This window comes from Euphorbia lathyris, chromosome 1 (assembly GCF_963576675.1).
Source record: "Euphorbia lathyris chromosome 1, ddEupLath1.1, whole genome shotgun sequence".
NCBI classification, from domain to species: Eukaryota; Viridiplantae; Streptophyta; class Magnoliopsida; order Malpighiales; family Euphorbiaceae; genus Euphorbia; species Euphorbia lathyris.
This window is the reverse complement of record NC_088910.1, coordinates 57848008-57864537: the sequence shown is the minus strand read 5'-3', so window position 1 is coordinate 57864537 and position 16530 is coordinate 57848008. Positions and strand designations below refer to the sequence as shown.

Genomic DNA, 16530 nt, shown 5'->3' with positions numbered 1-16530 from the left:
TCCGCATATAATAAATGAGATGGCAACAATGAAGAAACCGAATAACGCATTGAGGATAAGGAACCATCAGAAACTCTACTCAAAATTAGCATACTCAAAAAATCTTCTGCCAAACCAAAAAGAATAGGCGAAAGCGGATCTCCTTGGCGCACACCCCTAGAACAAGCAAAATACCCGTTACTGCCCGAAGCAGACATAATTGAAATACGAGCGGACGAGAGAATATGAAGAATCCAATCTCAAAATGTCAGAGAAAACCCAAAAGCCTGAAGAGCCTCCAATAAGAAATTCCAATCCAAAGTATCAAATGCTTTCCGAATATCCACTTTCAAACCCATATTCCCCCCAAAACACCTCTTATTAAGCGAATTAACACCCTCAGAAGCCAAAGCAATACATTGGTGAATTTGCCGACCTTGAATAAAACCAAACTGATTATCCGAAACAATTCTTCCAGCAATCACAGCCAACCTGTCAGCTAAAATTTTGGAAATAATCTTGAAAACAAAATTACTCATACCAATCGGCCTATACTGCTCAACCGAAGAAGCCACGACCCCTTTTGGAATGAGTGCCATCAGACTAGAGTTAATTCCAGTTGTAATTACCCCATTTTGAAAAAACCACCGAACCATGTTGCACACATCCTTGCCCACAATATCCCAAAATGACTGAAAAAACTGACCAGTAAAACCTGTCGGACCAGGAGAACTAGAAGGATCCATACTAAACACAGTATGTCTAATCAGGGAATCCTCCGGACAAGCACTTAATGAATCATTCTCCAAATCAGATACCATCCTTGGCACCACCTCAAAAACTAATGATAAGTCCACGGGAGCTTGAGACGAAGCAGCAAACAAAGAGGCAAAACATTCAGTAACATGATTAGAAATTACCATAGGATCCGTGGTAATCCCACCATCAATATTCAAAGTCGAAATCCCAGCATTAGCTTTGCGAATAGAAACAACCCTGTGATAGTAACCAGTGTTGCAATCCCCTTTCGTAAGCCACCTCACACGACTCTTCTCCCTTAAGAAAATCTCCTTCTGAAGTAAGTGCATATCCAAACGCGAATGAGCTTCCAACTCACGAGAATAAATATCAGATGACCACCCAGACAACTCAATCTCATGCTGAATATTATCTAAATCCGTGCGAGCAGAATCAATATTAACGTTAAAATTCCCAAATACATATCTGTTCCAACAACGTAAAATCTGCCTGAGCCCTCGAAGCTTATAGAAAATCAGAGGTATAGGAGCCAATGGTGGAGATAAGCCAGCCCAATAATTACTAATAACCGAACGAAGATCCGGATGACCAATCCACATCTTCTAGAACCGAAACCTAGCAAAAACACGGGGTGCAATCGCGTAAGAAAACAACAGTGGATGATGACCAGAATGATGTTTCATAAGACCCGCACAACTATAATCCCATGCATCCGCAAAATCCGAAGAAATAATCGCCCTATCCAAGCGACTACTCACCCACGCAACACCTTGCCCCCCATTGCACCAAGTGTAAAAACAACCAGAGGCCAGGACATCCAACCAATCTCCCACATCCAAAAAACTTCTAAATTCACGACACGACCTCAGATTCGGAGGCCTACCAGTCTTTTCATGAGCCCCAAGCACAGCATTAAAATCCCCAATCGAAATCCATTGTCCCCCAACCTCAGACTTTAAAGCATTGAGAGTCGAAAAAAAACCAGCACGACGATTAGCCCAAATACTGCCATAAACAAAGCAAATGCATTGCTGAGTACCCTAAAAATCCAAACTCACAACCACAAATTGCTCATGTTGGCGAAGAACAGAAACCGAAAAAGATAAGCTGACACTCCGTAAAATCCATAAAGAAGGCATATCCCGAAGGTTAGTAGAAACCAAAACCATACCAATACTGGTCCAAAACCTTGGACTAATAGAAACAAAATCCACCATAGGTTCAGCTAAACACAAAAAATCAGGCTTGTGACAATTACATAAATCCCTAACGTACCTCTGAGTATTAGGGTCGAGGAGGCCCCTACAATTCCAATAAATCACCTTTATTTAAACCGAGCAGGTGGCTTGCTGACCCGTTTAGCCCGAGTGGAAGAAGTCACTGAAACCGTACACACATTCTTACTAGGCCGAGACGCACAAACAGTATGCCATGGTTCCCCATCCAATTCTACTAAGTCCGCCCATAATAGAGATTTAGATGGCAAGATATTCGCATTACCTGAGGAATCAGCCCGCTCAATCACCTCAGCTGAATCAATAACACCCGTAGGACTTCCTGTAAATAAACTATTTCTTTGATCCACCAAACCAGGAACAACAGCTTCAACAACTTCAGAGGAACGCAAAGTAGTAACAACTGTGGCAATTGGATTAGAAACTGGAGCTAGCTCACAATTTCCTTGATTCCTATCATTCAGAGGTGAAGGAGAGTTCCTTCAAGAATGCACAACATGCCGATGCTCCACCGGTTTTTTGTTCTTTTTACACTCATATGCCATATACCCGATATTGGAGCAAACTTTACAAAAATTTGGCAATTTTTCATACACCACATCAATCAAAAAATTCTTACACGCCCTTTCAATCCCTAATTGAGTCGGCAAGTCCCCGGCCATATCCACATCCAAAAGCATTCTTGCAAAGTGACCAAAATCCCCTTCCAAGGTAGGCCTATCAAATCTGATAAGCCCTCCAATTCCTTTAGCAATATCCGCAAGAATCTGTGAATCCCAATTTTCCCACGGGAGTGAGTAAAGACGAACCCAAACCTGTGCATTGGTTGATTTCATCGCAAACGGATCAAAATCTGAAACCCATGGTTGCAAACGGAATGTACCCGGCTGAACATTAATAACCCATCGATCAACCACCAAATCATGCGCTTCCCTTATTGGCAAAACAACCTGAAAATAACCTCTACCTATTGCAATAAGTCTCCATCGCACATCAAGTCTCCAAATCTTCGAGAGACATATCTTTAGATCTGCAACCTTCCATGGAGAATCCTCCTTTCAAAGGATGAGCCTACCAATCAAAGAATGTGCACAAAGTGCTAAACGCCTCTCATACGCAGCTTGTGAAATCCGAATCGACTTTAATCCCCCGATATCAGAGATTTTAGCAGACGAGGAAGGAACAATCGGTAAATTTGAAGTAAGAACCGCAGAGAACGATGGCTTGGAAGCATTAGAAAGAGTAGGAAGCACAGTACTAGAAGCATACCTAAGCTTTGGATTGAAGAGAACTTCAATCCGTAGATAATCTTTCGATTGCACAGCCATTGAAAACAAATCAATCAACTAAGAACAATTTAACCAAATAGCAGTAGAAAACCACGAAGGAATCAGCGCATCTCACATAACAATTTCAATAACCAACACACAAAAAGATAACCAACAAGAAAAACATAGGATAGAAATCTCACAAAATAATTCCAATAACCAAGAACAGAATAGCACAGCAGGCAACAACAGCAGTGGATAGAAAATATAACTCACCAGGCAGAAATCGATGGAAGCCTCCAATCAAGAACCAACGAGCTTCACCGGCGAGATGAACGACGGAAAAGCAACACCGGCGAGATGAGGAGAGGAGAGAAGAGAAACCGCTGGGAAATCACCTCCTCCTGAAAACGAAACCGCATGGCAATCGCTGGAGTGACTGGTGGACCACGAGCGGAGAGAAGAGAAACCGCCGGTGGAGAGAGGAGAACCGCTGATCGCCGCTGGGGAGCAGCTGCCGGTGGAGTTAGGGCATATCCCCTCTTAGTCGCGAAGAAGAGAAGACGCGTTCGGTGTCGTACTCATTTTAAGAATTTAAGATTTTTATATTTTAGATAGCTGTCTTCTTTTATTATTTTATTTCTTGTTATTTTTGTTTCTACCAAAATGCTGAAATTATTTTTTGTGTTCACCGTTGGATATACCATGATCCAATAACGATCAAGATAAAGTATACCATATATACTACTTTTACCATTGTTTTTACTACTTTTATCGTTGTTTTTCTATTTGTTATTTAAAAAAATTCATTAAAAAAATTCATTAAAACCTATACAATATGATTTAATTATTAAAATAATTAATTAACTATTCATACTTTTCTCATAAATTTCAACTTTCTATACAATTTTTTTTTTAAAAAAATTTATAACTTATAATTAAATTTATTTATATGAATACTAGACTTCTCATTTACTATAAATTTTAAAAAACAATATTGCAAAAATACACTGGAAAAACCTACATATAAAAATAAAAAATTTAAAAAAACTAAAACGACATAAAAAAACTGTAACTGTGAACATAAATTATAACAATAATAGCATATACTGCTGAATCTTCAAGAAAGAATCAGAAAACTAATTATAATAAGGGAGAGAAATGATGTAGATTGAAATCGACTGAAGGTTTTAATCGTAAACCAACAAAGAATACAATCTTCTCTAGCTAAAATAGAAGGTTGAATAAACCCAAATGGATAGAAATCTTTACTCCAATGGAGGCTTAAGTTTTAATTCATCAAAAGTTAGGAAGCATTACAAAGAGGAGGGTTTAAATACTTCCCAAAATAACAAGAGAAAAGACCAAAACCCCATGAATAGGGTTTTGGGCAAAACATGTTCATAAGGGTAGGATAGGCAAGGAGAGAGTTCATGGTAGTTTAGTAATAAGGGGTTGGTGGCAAAACAGTAAATAAACACCAACAGTAATGGTCCCCCTCTTGGCAAGAACTTGGGGGAGAAGTATCCTCCCAGCAGAGTACGCCTCGCACCCCAAGGATTACGCCCCGCGTATTTGAGTTTCTGAACTTGGGGACGCTAGTTGATGTTCCTTACACGTGGCGTCTACGAGACTATGCACCGCGTAGTTGGACTCCTGAACTTTGTGGTTCTACGGGTTGGACTCCACGCGTGGCGTCCAGGGCGTACGCCCCGCGTATGTGACCTCCTGAGATGATTCTCTCTCAGAGTTGCAACTCGCACCCCGCATACTAGTCGGGACGCCTCGCGTCCCTGAGTTGCCTGACACTCCTGAGATGATGGGGCTCGCCACGCTTTGCGTCTTACTAGGTACGCCCCGCGTGCTCTGTTGATGGCCTTGGCTCTCACCTTCCTTTGGTGGATTCTCCCATGTTCTGCCTTGATCCGGATATGGGCTTAGTGAAAGGATGCCCTTATCATTCTCCCCTTCTTGGATAGAGTCGGACTCCGCCTCCGAGGCCTTGGTTGGCAACGTTCCCTCCGGCTTCCACAAGCTAAGGTCCTGCACATTAAAAGAATAAGACATTTTTCCCAAGCCAATTGGGGAGGGTTAGTTGGTACACGTTGGCACTAATCTTCTTTGTGATCCGGTAGGGGCCATACTTCCTCGGCTTCAACTTGCTACTTGGGGCATGCATAATACGTTCTTTTCCCAAGTACACCATCACCTCATCCCCCACCTCAAATTGTACATCCCTTCGGTGTTCATCCACCTCGGCTTTGACCCGACTATTCTTCTTCTCAATGCTATGTCGGACTTCTTGGTGCATTTTATGATAGTCCTTGGCCAAGTTATGTGCGGCTACGCTCTTCTTTTCCCCCTTGGGTACTTCGCTCAAATCAAGTGAGTGGTTGGGTGCCTTGGTGTATACTATCTCGAAAGGGGACTTCCCGGTAGTGGAACTCACGATAGAGTTGTAGGCAAATTCGGCTTGGGCTGGCACATAATCCCACATCTTAGGTTTGTCTCGGTATTTGCTTCTCAATAAATTTCCCAAAGTCCGGTTTACCGCTTCGGTCTGTCCATCCGTTTGGGGGTGGGCTGTGGTGCTAAACTTCAATATGGTTCTAAGAATGGCCCAAAGAGTACGCCAAAAGTGGCTTACAAACTTCGTGTCCCTATCCGACACTATGCTCTTTGGAACCCCATGTAGTCTCACAACCTCATGGAAGAACAACTTGGCGATGGCGGTGGCGTCATTAGTCTTCCTACATGGGATAAAGTGGGCCATTTTCGAGAATCTGTCCACCATTACAAAGATGGAGTCCATACCCCTTTGAGTCCTCGGCAGCCCCAACACAAAGTCCATGGAGAGATCTTCCCAAATGGTCTCCGGGACTGGGACATGTATACGTAATCTGGCATTAGTAGCATACCCCTTGGATGTTTGGCACGCCTCACATCGCTCCATGATGTAGGCCACGTCCCTCCTTACTCTAGGCCAATAGTAACGGGAGCTAACCGCTTCAAAGGTTTTGTCCCTTCCAAAATGTCCCCCCAACACCCCTCCGTGTAACTCTCGGATCACTCTTTCCCGTATGGACGTGTTTGGAAGGCACAATTGGCTACCCCTCCGTGTAACTCTCGGATCACTCTTTCCCGTATGGACGTGTTTGGAAGGCACAATTGGCTACCCCTCATGAGAAACCCATCCACTAATTGATACCCACTCTCTTCGGTACCTCTTTTACACTTCTCCTATTCAAGACCAAAGTCCGGATCCTCCTCATATTCTCCCTTGATGTGCTCAAAATCCACTAACTCCAAGGCCACTGTTTTCAAGAGGGCTATCCTTCGGCTCAAGGCATCTGCCACCTTATTTTGTTGACCCGCTTTGTGAAGAAGTTGATAAGGGAACTTATCCACGAAAGCGGACCATCTATCATGAATGGAGCTCCAGAGTTGCTTTTGACTTCCCAAGTATTTGAGGGCTTGGTGGTCGGTGTACAACATAAACTCCTTCCCGATGAGATAGTGCTCCCAAGTCTTGAGAGCCCGCACTACCGCATAAAACTCCTTGTCATAGGTGGCCCACTTCTGTCTTGAATCACACAACTTCTCACTGAATTAAGCTACGGGCCTCTTCTCTTGCATTAATACTCCCCCAACTCCTACTCCACTCGCATCACACTCAACTTCGAAAAGCTTATCAAAATCTAGGAATGCTAACACCGGAGCGGTGCTTAGTTTCTCCTTTATCAATGCGAAACTACTCTCTTGTTCATCTCCCCACTTGAAGCCCCTACCTTCTTCAAACACTCAGTCATTGGAGCCACAATAGCACTGAAATTCCGGATGAACCGTCTATAGAAAGTAGCCAACCCGTGAAAGCTTCTAATATCCCCAACGGTCTTTGGAGTCGGCCACTCCTAAATAGCTCTAACTTTCTCTTCATCAACCCGGATACCATTCCCACTGACCACATACCCGAGAAACACCAAGCTCTCCATCACAAAGTGACACTTCTTAGTGTTGGCGAAGAGTTGGTTCTCCCGGAGAAAAGCTAGTACGGTCCTCAAGTGCTCCACATGTTCTTCCAACGTCTTACTATGGATGAGGATATCATCAAAGTAGACCACCACAAACTTTCCAATCACCGGACGCAATACTTGGTTCATCAACCTCATGAAAGTGCTTGGTGCATTGGTCATCCCGAATGGCATCACTAGCCACTCATACAACCCATCACGCGTCTTAAACACCATCTTCCATTCATCTCCCGCTTTGATCCGGATTTGGTGGTACCCACTCCTCAAATCAATCTTGGAAAAGACCTTGGACCCACTCAATTGATCAAGCATGTCGTCAAGTCAGGGAATCGGGAACTTGTACCGAATAGTGATCTTGTTGATGGCTCGGCTGTCCACACACATCCTCCACGTCCCATCTTTCTTGGGTGTCAACAAAGTCGGTACCGCACATGGACTCATGCTCTCCCTAACATAGCCCATTCTTATCAACTCTTCCACCTTCTCCTTCATCACTTCACTCTCTTTGGGACTCATCCGGTAATGAGGAAGACTAGGTAAACTAGCTCCCGGCACAAGATCGATAATGGTGTTGGATGTCCCGTAGGGGTGGTAGTCCATATGGTAACTCCTCCGAAAATACATCACAGAACTCATTAAGCAACTTTCCAACTTCTTCCGGAACTTCTTACCCCTCGCTACCTAACCTCTGCGACAGTGTGCTAGATTTCACCATCACTATATAGACCGTCTGACTTTCCTCACACTCGTTGATAAACGCCTTGTGAGTTGGGCAAACGATCAACGTAGATTTCTCCTTGCCTTTGGATTCCCCTACAAGAGGCGGAAGCACATAACGAACCCCGTCCTTCACAAACCGATAGGTGTTCATTCTTCCGGAATGGGTAGCATCTCTATCAAATTGCCATGGACGTCCCAACAATAGATGGCAAGCATCCATCTCCACAATGTCACAATAAACCTCATCCTGGTACTCCCCTATCTCAAGAGGAACCCTACACCTTTGGGTGACTTTCATCTCTCCCACGTTCTTGATCCACCCCACACTATACGGACTAGGGTGCGCCTCAATCACCAACCAAAACCTCTTAGCCGCGGTGTCGCTAATGATGTTCTCTTGGCTGCCACTGTCGATGATCATATTACATTTCACACCTTGCACTAGACATCGAGTTCGGAATAATTGATGTCTTTGGTCCGCCTCCACTCTACTCAAGATCAAGAGTCTTCTCACAACATGTATGGCCCGCCCCCCTTCATACTCTCCCTCATACTCATCATCAATGGGGTCACAACAAACATCCCATTCATCATCATAATCATCATCATCTTCATATCGCTCAACCGTATTAGCACTTCTCCTCTTGGGACACTTATTAGAATGGTGACCCATCTCATTGCATCGGAAACATTTGAATGGAGCCGGTCTAGCATAGGGATTGTTGCCCCTAGGGGGTTGTGTCACCTTAAAAGGCCTCACATCTCCGCTAGGTGCTTTTCCCGCACTTGGGGCCTTGGAATCGCTTGAACTTGCAATTCCCTTACCCTTATCAATCCCCTTGGGAGCTCCTCTCCCTCCATAAGTACTTTCAGTCCCGGCCCTCCTATAGCCTTCATGCCCCCTCAAACTCAACTGTGCCTCGGCCTTTATGCTAAATTACGGGCGTCTTGCACCCGAATCACCATTTGCGTCCCAATTCGATTTTGGATGTTGTACCTCAATCCTTCAAGATACCTTGAACTCTTTTGGATTTCAGTTTCCGACAAGTTAGCCCTTGCCGAAAGCCGCAAGAACTCCGAGGTGTATTCGTGCACACTCCTTGCACCTTGTTAGCAATTCCGATACGAACTGTAAATGTATTGCTCGTAGTCAGGTGGTAGAAATCTCTCCCGCAACATCGATTTCATTCTAATCCAAGATCTAATCGGCTCTCTTCCTCCTCTTCTTCTCCCTTCCTTCATATTATCCCACCAAACCGAAGCTCCTCCTTTCAACCGGTAAGCTACTAAACAGACTTTCCGATCCTCCGGTATTCTCGCGTAATCAAAGAACCGTTCCACCTCTAGCAACCAATCGAGGAAACCCTCTATGTCGAGTTCTCCTCCAAATGACGGTAAGTCAACTTTCAATTTGAAGGCGTCATCCCTCACAAAGTTTCCACCGTACCCCATCCTCATATTCGGTTTGGCCCTACATCCGCCTCTTTCTTTACCCCGACCCACATATGGGTTATTCAAACCAACATTCTCCCTCTCATAACCACCTACAACATCATTCACATGCACATCATGTCTAGGTCTATCATACATGGCATTATCATCAATCCTACTCCCCATATTCCTAGCAATCCCAAGCATATCGTAATCATCAAACAAGTCCCCATCACTATCACTATCTGCATTTCTAATGATTACGGGATTAGTCCGCCTTACCTCTTGAACCCGAAGGTCCATGGTTTGGGGTGCATAAGTTCTCCTTGGTGGCGGTGTCGGTTATTGATCAAGTAGAGGGAAGGCTTGCTCGTCTTGCCGCCGGTGAGGAGAACTTGATTGTTTCGACCTTCAAGCTTTAACCCTTCAATGGCGAGAAGGATATCTCGGGTACTCATAGCATGTCTCTCGTCCAACGCCTTTAGAGATTCCGTTAGATGCTCCACCTTGCCTTCTAACGCTTCAACTCTTTGTTCCGTGGTTCAAGTGGCTTCGTTTGTGATACCTGGTTGAACCATTTCCGAGAAGAAGTCTTCGGGAAGGAAAACGACTCGGCTCTGATACCAACTGATGTAGATTGAAATCGACTGAAGGTTTTAATTGTAAACCAACAAAGAATACAATCTTCTCTAGCTAAACTAGAAGGTTGAATAAACCCAAATGGATAGAAATCCTTGCTCCAATGGAGGCTTAAGTTTTAATTCATCAAAAGTTAGGAAACATTACAAGAGGAGGGTTTAAATACTCCCCAAAATAACAAGGGAAAAGACCAAAAACCCATGAATAGGGTTTTGGGCAAAACATGTTCATAAGGGTAGGATAGGTAAGGAGAGAGTTCATGGTAGTTTAGTAATAAGGGGTTGGTGGCAAAACAGTAAATAAACACCAACAGTAATGGTCCCCCTCTTAGCAAGAACTTGGGGGAGAAGTATCCTCCCAGCAGAGTACGCCTCGTACCCCAAGGATTACGCCCCGCGTATTTGAGTCTCTGAACTTGGGGACGCTAGATGATGTTCCTTACGCGTGGCATCTACGAGACTACGTCCCGCGTAGTTGGACTCTTGAACTTTGTGGTTCTGCGGGTTGGACTCTACGCGGGGCGTCCAGGGCGTACGCCCCGCGTATGTGACCTCCTGAGATGATTCTCGTTCAGAGTTGCTACTCGCGCCCCGCGTACTGGTCGGGACGCCCCGCGTCCCTGAGTTGCCTGACACTCCTGGGATGACGGGGCTCGCCACGCTTCGCGTCTTGCTAGGTATGCCCCGCGTGCTCTATTGATGGCCTTGGCTCTCGCCTTCCTTTGGTAGATTCTCCCATGTTCCGCCTTGATCCGGATTTGGGCTTAGTGAAAGGATGCCCTCATCAAGAAATAAGCCTAGGTTTAGTGTGTTAATGGTGTAATAATTGTGTGTAAGGATTATCTTTCAATGCATCTCAAATACCTTCTTTTATAGGTAGAAATCACATATGAAATCAAACCCAAAATATTTTAATGTTCCCCAAATTAAGCTTTAAACAGAGTGTCATCAAATTTTAACATTTTAGGAGTTGAAAATGTATGGAAGTGGAAAAGGAATCTTAGATTTTAACAAATTCATCAACTTGTGAAAATATTTCCACCATGTTAGAGTTCAAGTTTGGAAATTACTATTAGGGTTAATTTCATATAAGTGCTCTGTGGTTTCACTTTTTTGCAGATTGATTTTTGTACTTTGTTTTTGAGCAAATAAAGGATTGTACTTTTCTCTGTTTGCGGAATTGAGGAAGAGACACAAACGGAGTCAGAACCGATGACGTGTCCAAGGGCAATTTTGTCATTTTAAAAAATCGGTATATAAATTTGAAAGGTTAATATATACCAATTTTTTAAAATGGCAAAACTGCCATTGGACACATCATCGATTCTGACTTCGTTTGTGTCTCTTCCTCAATTCCGTAAAGAGAGAAAAGTACAATCCTTTATTTGCTAAAAAACAAAGCACAAGAACCTATCTGCAAAAAAGTGAAACCACAAGGCACTTATATGAAATTAACACTTACTATTATTACTAAATTGTTTGTCTGTCTTAATTTTCCACAATATTTTCAATCACCAAATGAGCTTGTATGAAAGAATATGGCCAAAATATGAAAACATGTCAAAGCTGCCAGAAATCATAATAATATGTCGTCTAGTTATCTCGACGAGATGGACCTGATATCTTCCAAAAAAAATGATTTTTTGGCTCCCATTTTACCTCCCGACTCATTTGTACTCAATCTTTTCACTAAAATCACTATATATAAGAACACAAAAACAATACAAAAACACACAAAAATGCTAAGTACATCAAAACGTAAAAAAGCTTAACTAAAAACCACAATAGTGGATCAGTTAAAATAAAAAGTATCATGAATTAAACTAAAAATAAAAATAAAAATAGATGACAACACATAACTGTTAATATAAAAGCTATTTTCGAGCTTTAACTATCAGCTTCGACTTTTAGTTCAAACGGTTCCATGACATGGTATCAAAACTTCTTTGACCAAGTGATCAAAGGTTCGAATTCTGGCAACCTCATTTGTTGATTTAATTGTAGGACATGGTATTGTGCACGCTTCAAGCCCAGTTGGCATTCGTGTGCGGGGGTATATCAGATATTGATATGAATTGGACCTTTAACTATCAACTTAAACTTTTAGTTCAATTGGTTTTTGACATGATATTGATGGAATAAAAATAACACATAAGCAAATGGCTTCAAACTAATAATAGATAACAGAGTTTCCAAAAAGTTGAAGTTTGTTAATGTATTATACACCATGAGAACTTTCCAGTGATGAATGAGAAATTGCTCAAACCAGAACATTAATATAGAATTAGCCTTTATAAAGTTTTAACTAATAATAAGCTCTATCTCTCACGTGCATGGGTGCAATCAAAGTCCCACCAGTTTGGGAGCGCATATGCACGTCAGGGCGACATGAATGTGGGATTGAAATGAGTTTCCTATTTTGCTTGGGCCCGTAATTTTTATTTGTTAACAATTTACATTTTTATTTTTGTGGTATAGCTTTGGTAGAGTAATATTCATATTTAATGAATTCATTTTTTTAAATCATTCAAAAAAATATTTACAACCCTCACTAATTTTCGTGTTTATTTATTTCAATTCGAATAGATGGAAAACACACTAAAAAATCCGAAATTTTTTGCTCTCTAAAAATGCCCGTGTTTACCTATTCTTGCTTCTTATTTCGGTTTACAATTAGAATTCGTCTACGTATTCTATTGTATCTTGAGAGATTATCATCAATAGAAACAATTTTAAGAAGAATATTCATACATGCTGATTCTTCATTTCTAAATTTCTATTCTCACGCTAGGTTTAAATGTATTTAATATCTAATATTTTTATACATCAATATCAATATAGGGTATTTTCAATTTTTATTTTTGGAGTAATTCTTGGGAATTGATTTGGTAATTTATGTTTTTCACATAAAATGAACGGAATTGAATGGAAGTTAATAGTTGAAATAAGCATCAAATAATGTGAGTCTAGCATATATACATAAATATATGCCCTGCCATGGCATCAGATGCAGCAGCAACTACATTTTTGTTTATTCCATTCCAAAATAATAAGCCCACCATCTTACCTCTCTCTTCATCCATTTGATGTAATTTTGATTCCATTTTCACATTTCTCAAGAACTCCAACATCCATCTATAAATATGACTTCTTAACTGGAGCTAATTCAACTCAAACCCAAAGCAAGCAACCTATAAGAAACCTTATACAGCTCTGCTTTAGGCTACATAAAAAAAAAAATGGCATCAATGAAAGCTGAGAAACCTGCCGCTAAACCTGCTGCTCAACCCACTACTCAGGTGAAGAAAACAAGCACAACTGCACCCAAAGCTCCGGCCTCCAATTCCGCCCCTAAAATGGCCGAACGGAAGCCCCGGGAGCCTAGGAAGAAGGTACTATGTTAATATCATCCTTATGCTTTCCTATTAATATCATTATAATTGTTTTATTCTAATAATATATATAATATGTACAGGCAACCGGAAGCAAACCCGCAACAAAATGAGCAGATATACAAGAATTTGGAAGAACTGAAGTAGCCATGAATTAATCAGTTAATTAGTTAAATTTAATTCATGGTGATTCATATCAATGTCTTCCCTTATTAATATATAACTTTGCTTCTTGTTCTCTCTTTTTAGGCTTCGCCTAATCATCAATAAAATACGTATTTAGTTTAAGCTAGTATGCCTCTCTTTTTTCTATTTTCCTTGCAATAACTTCTACTATCAACTATTTATTTATTAAATAATCAAATTTCTATTCTTACTTTGTAACTAATATATAGTTAAAATATATATTAAATAAGACATATTAAATTGAAATCAAACTTGAGAGTATCCAAATCCATTAACTAATCCTGCTATCAAGCTGATGATTCTATAAAGTAATTACTGGAGTATATTCAATTCATGTAAGAAAATAAATAATTATGACATATATCCAACCATTGTAAATTTTATTTTACATCTGGAAACCAATTGATTATTCAGTCTAACTCAACCCAATTAATTAATTTATATTTATTCCAATTCAAATCAATCCAACCCAAATCATAAAATATTAGTATGAAATATATGAGCTGATTGAATTAGATTGGAGGAAATAATTGGGTTGGTTAATTAGCCCTTACACATTAGAGCTTAATTTATTTATGGACAAGTAATGAATGAATAGGATAAATTTAGTCTTTCTTAAAGTTAAAAATGAATATTAATCCTAGTATGATTTTGATCTGATAAAGGAGAAGCCTGAGCCGCTCATTTTCTGCTCCACAATTTGGTCCAAATGGGCACCCACCCATTTCTTGTGTTAAATAATTGGTCCAATCTCCAGTCTTACCTTTTATATAGAAAGAAGAGTTTTATTATTATAATAAAAGGAGAATTTGAACTATCAGCTCCACGTTTGCTCACTTTCAAATTCCTCAATTTCTCAAAACTGCAAAAATCAACAATCTGGGAAACAGTATCTTTCTCCATATCCTCATACACCAAAAACAAAACCTTATCAGAAAATTCCACATTCCAATATCCCAAAACATGATCCCAATAAGGTCCATGCACCTTCAGAGAACCATTTGAAGGAATCATCCAAGTTAACATAAACATCCTTGTCAAACCCTCGAGGCAAGGAAATGCCACATGGATATTAACCCATCCTTAGGATCCCTACAAATGCACACAATTTTACAATTCGATTCAATTATAGAATTAGGCAAGGAAGTGTAAGGAATGTGAGTGGAAAGAAGGGGATAACGCTTGTTTTTCTTATCATTATTATAAGCATCAATTTTAATAAATGGCTCTAAAGTTCAAATTACTTTAGATATCAATTCAACTATTTTAGGTTCTAAACTTGTGGGATGAATTGATATTTAAAATTCAATTTGCATTAAACTAATCATCATTGTCAATTTTAAGAGTAATTTTGGAGAGATTTTACTATACGCTCGGTGCACTATATTATTCATGTATCGGGTCAATAATTTAATAGTATGTGATACATTAATCAAAATAAAATATGTATATGTGTATCTTGCTTTTTTGTAAAGCTTCGTCTGCTAATTTGGAGGTTATTAGGGATGTATTTGATATGTATGATTCTTTGTCGGGCCAGAGGGTTAATTGGAATAAGTCAGAATTATTTTTGGGTAGCTCGATTACTTTTCGTCGTGGTACTCGTTTGACGACAATCATTGGTATTAGGCTTGGGGAGGTCCCGTTTCGTTATCTGGGTGTTCCTCTTTTCTTTGGGGCCCCTCGCAAACAGGTTTTGAGAAGTTTGAAGGATAAGGTTTTAGCTAAATTTACCAAATGGAAGGGTCATTGTCTGTCTATGGCTGGTCGGGTTGTTTTGATTAACTCTGTTATTACTGGTAGTTTCATTCATTTATTTATTATTTACAAATGGAACGTGGCTCTGCTTACGAGCATGATGGGTTGTATGAGATTTTTTTTGGTTTGGATCGATTGAAAATCGGAAATTAGTTTCGGTTCCTTGGAAATTGTGTTGTGGTTCGATTGACTCTGGTGGGCTTGGGGTAAAGAATTTGATTTTACTTAATCAGGCTTTGCTTGGTAAGATGGCTTGGGGCTTAATTCAGGAGAAGTCATTGTGTTTTAATTTATTAAGATCCCTTTTTATTACTAAATCAGGCCAGCATAGGCATTGGCTTCATAATTTGTCCATTTGGGTTCGGTTAGAATTGTATATTCTTTGGTTTTAGATAATTGTTGTTGGTGGATTGGACGGAGATCTGGTCTTAATTTTTCGAATGGTAGATGGATTTGCCCTACTGTGGCTTCCCAATTGGGTTTATCGGCCTTGCAGCAAAGGCGTGACTTGGATATGGTGGATGATTTTTTTATCAATAATGCTTGGGTTGGTTGCCGAATTTGCCGGCAGAGGTGGAAGAAGGTATCAAGTGGGATTGTAAAAGTTCTGAAATGGAGGATTTTTGCATTTGGGAGCCTGCGACTGGTGGAATTTTGACGGTTAAATTGTTTTATGATTGGTTGCGGCCTCCTAGGTTGAAATTGGATTGGTGTTGTTTTCTTTGGCGCCGATTTATTCCCCATGCGCATTCATTTATTTGTTGGCGGGCGTTTTTGGGTTATCTTCCTACCCATGAGAATTTGAGGCGGCGGGGTTACTTGATTGTTTCTAGATGTCCGTTGTGCATTTCTCATGAGGAGATGGCTGATCATATTTTGCTAACATGTGTTTTTTCGCAGGAGGTTTGGCGAGGTATTTCTGCTTTGTTTGGGAGGCATCTGCCTTTGGATGGTGATTTTGAAACTCTGATTTTGAAGGCTAGTAAACAAAAGTTTAGTTTACAAATTGCTGAACTTTGGTCTGCGGTAATTGTTAGCACTGTGTGGGCTATTTGGTTAGCAAGGAACAATCAAATTTTTAATGATGAAAAATCGGTAATTTCTTTGGTTCATCGGCGTATTTGGAGTGCAAT

General features: G+C 40.7%; 1 long non-coding RNA gene across 1 annotated transcript; it reads left to right on the top strand.

The window, feature by feature from the left end:
- Nucleotides 1–13079: 13079 nt before the first annotated feature.
- LOC136205600 (uncharacterized) lies at nucleotides 13080–13741 on the top strand. Its single transcript, XR_010676034.1, has 2 exons — nucleotides 13080–13453; nucleotides 13537–13741. It is a non-coding gene; the product is annotated as an uncharacterized lncRNA (long non-coding RNA).
- The last annotated feature ends 2789 nt before the right edge of the window (nucleotides 13742–16530 follow it).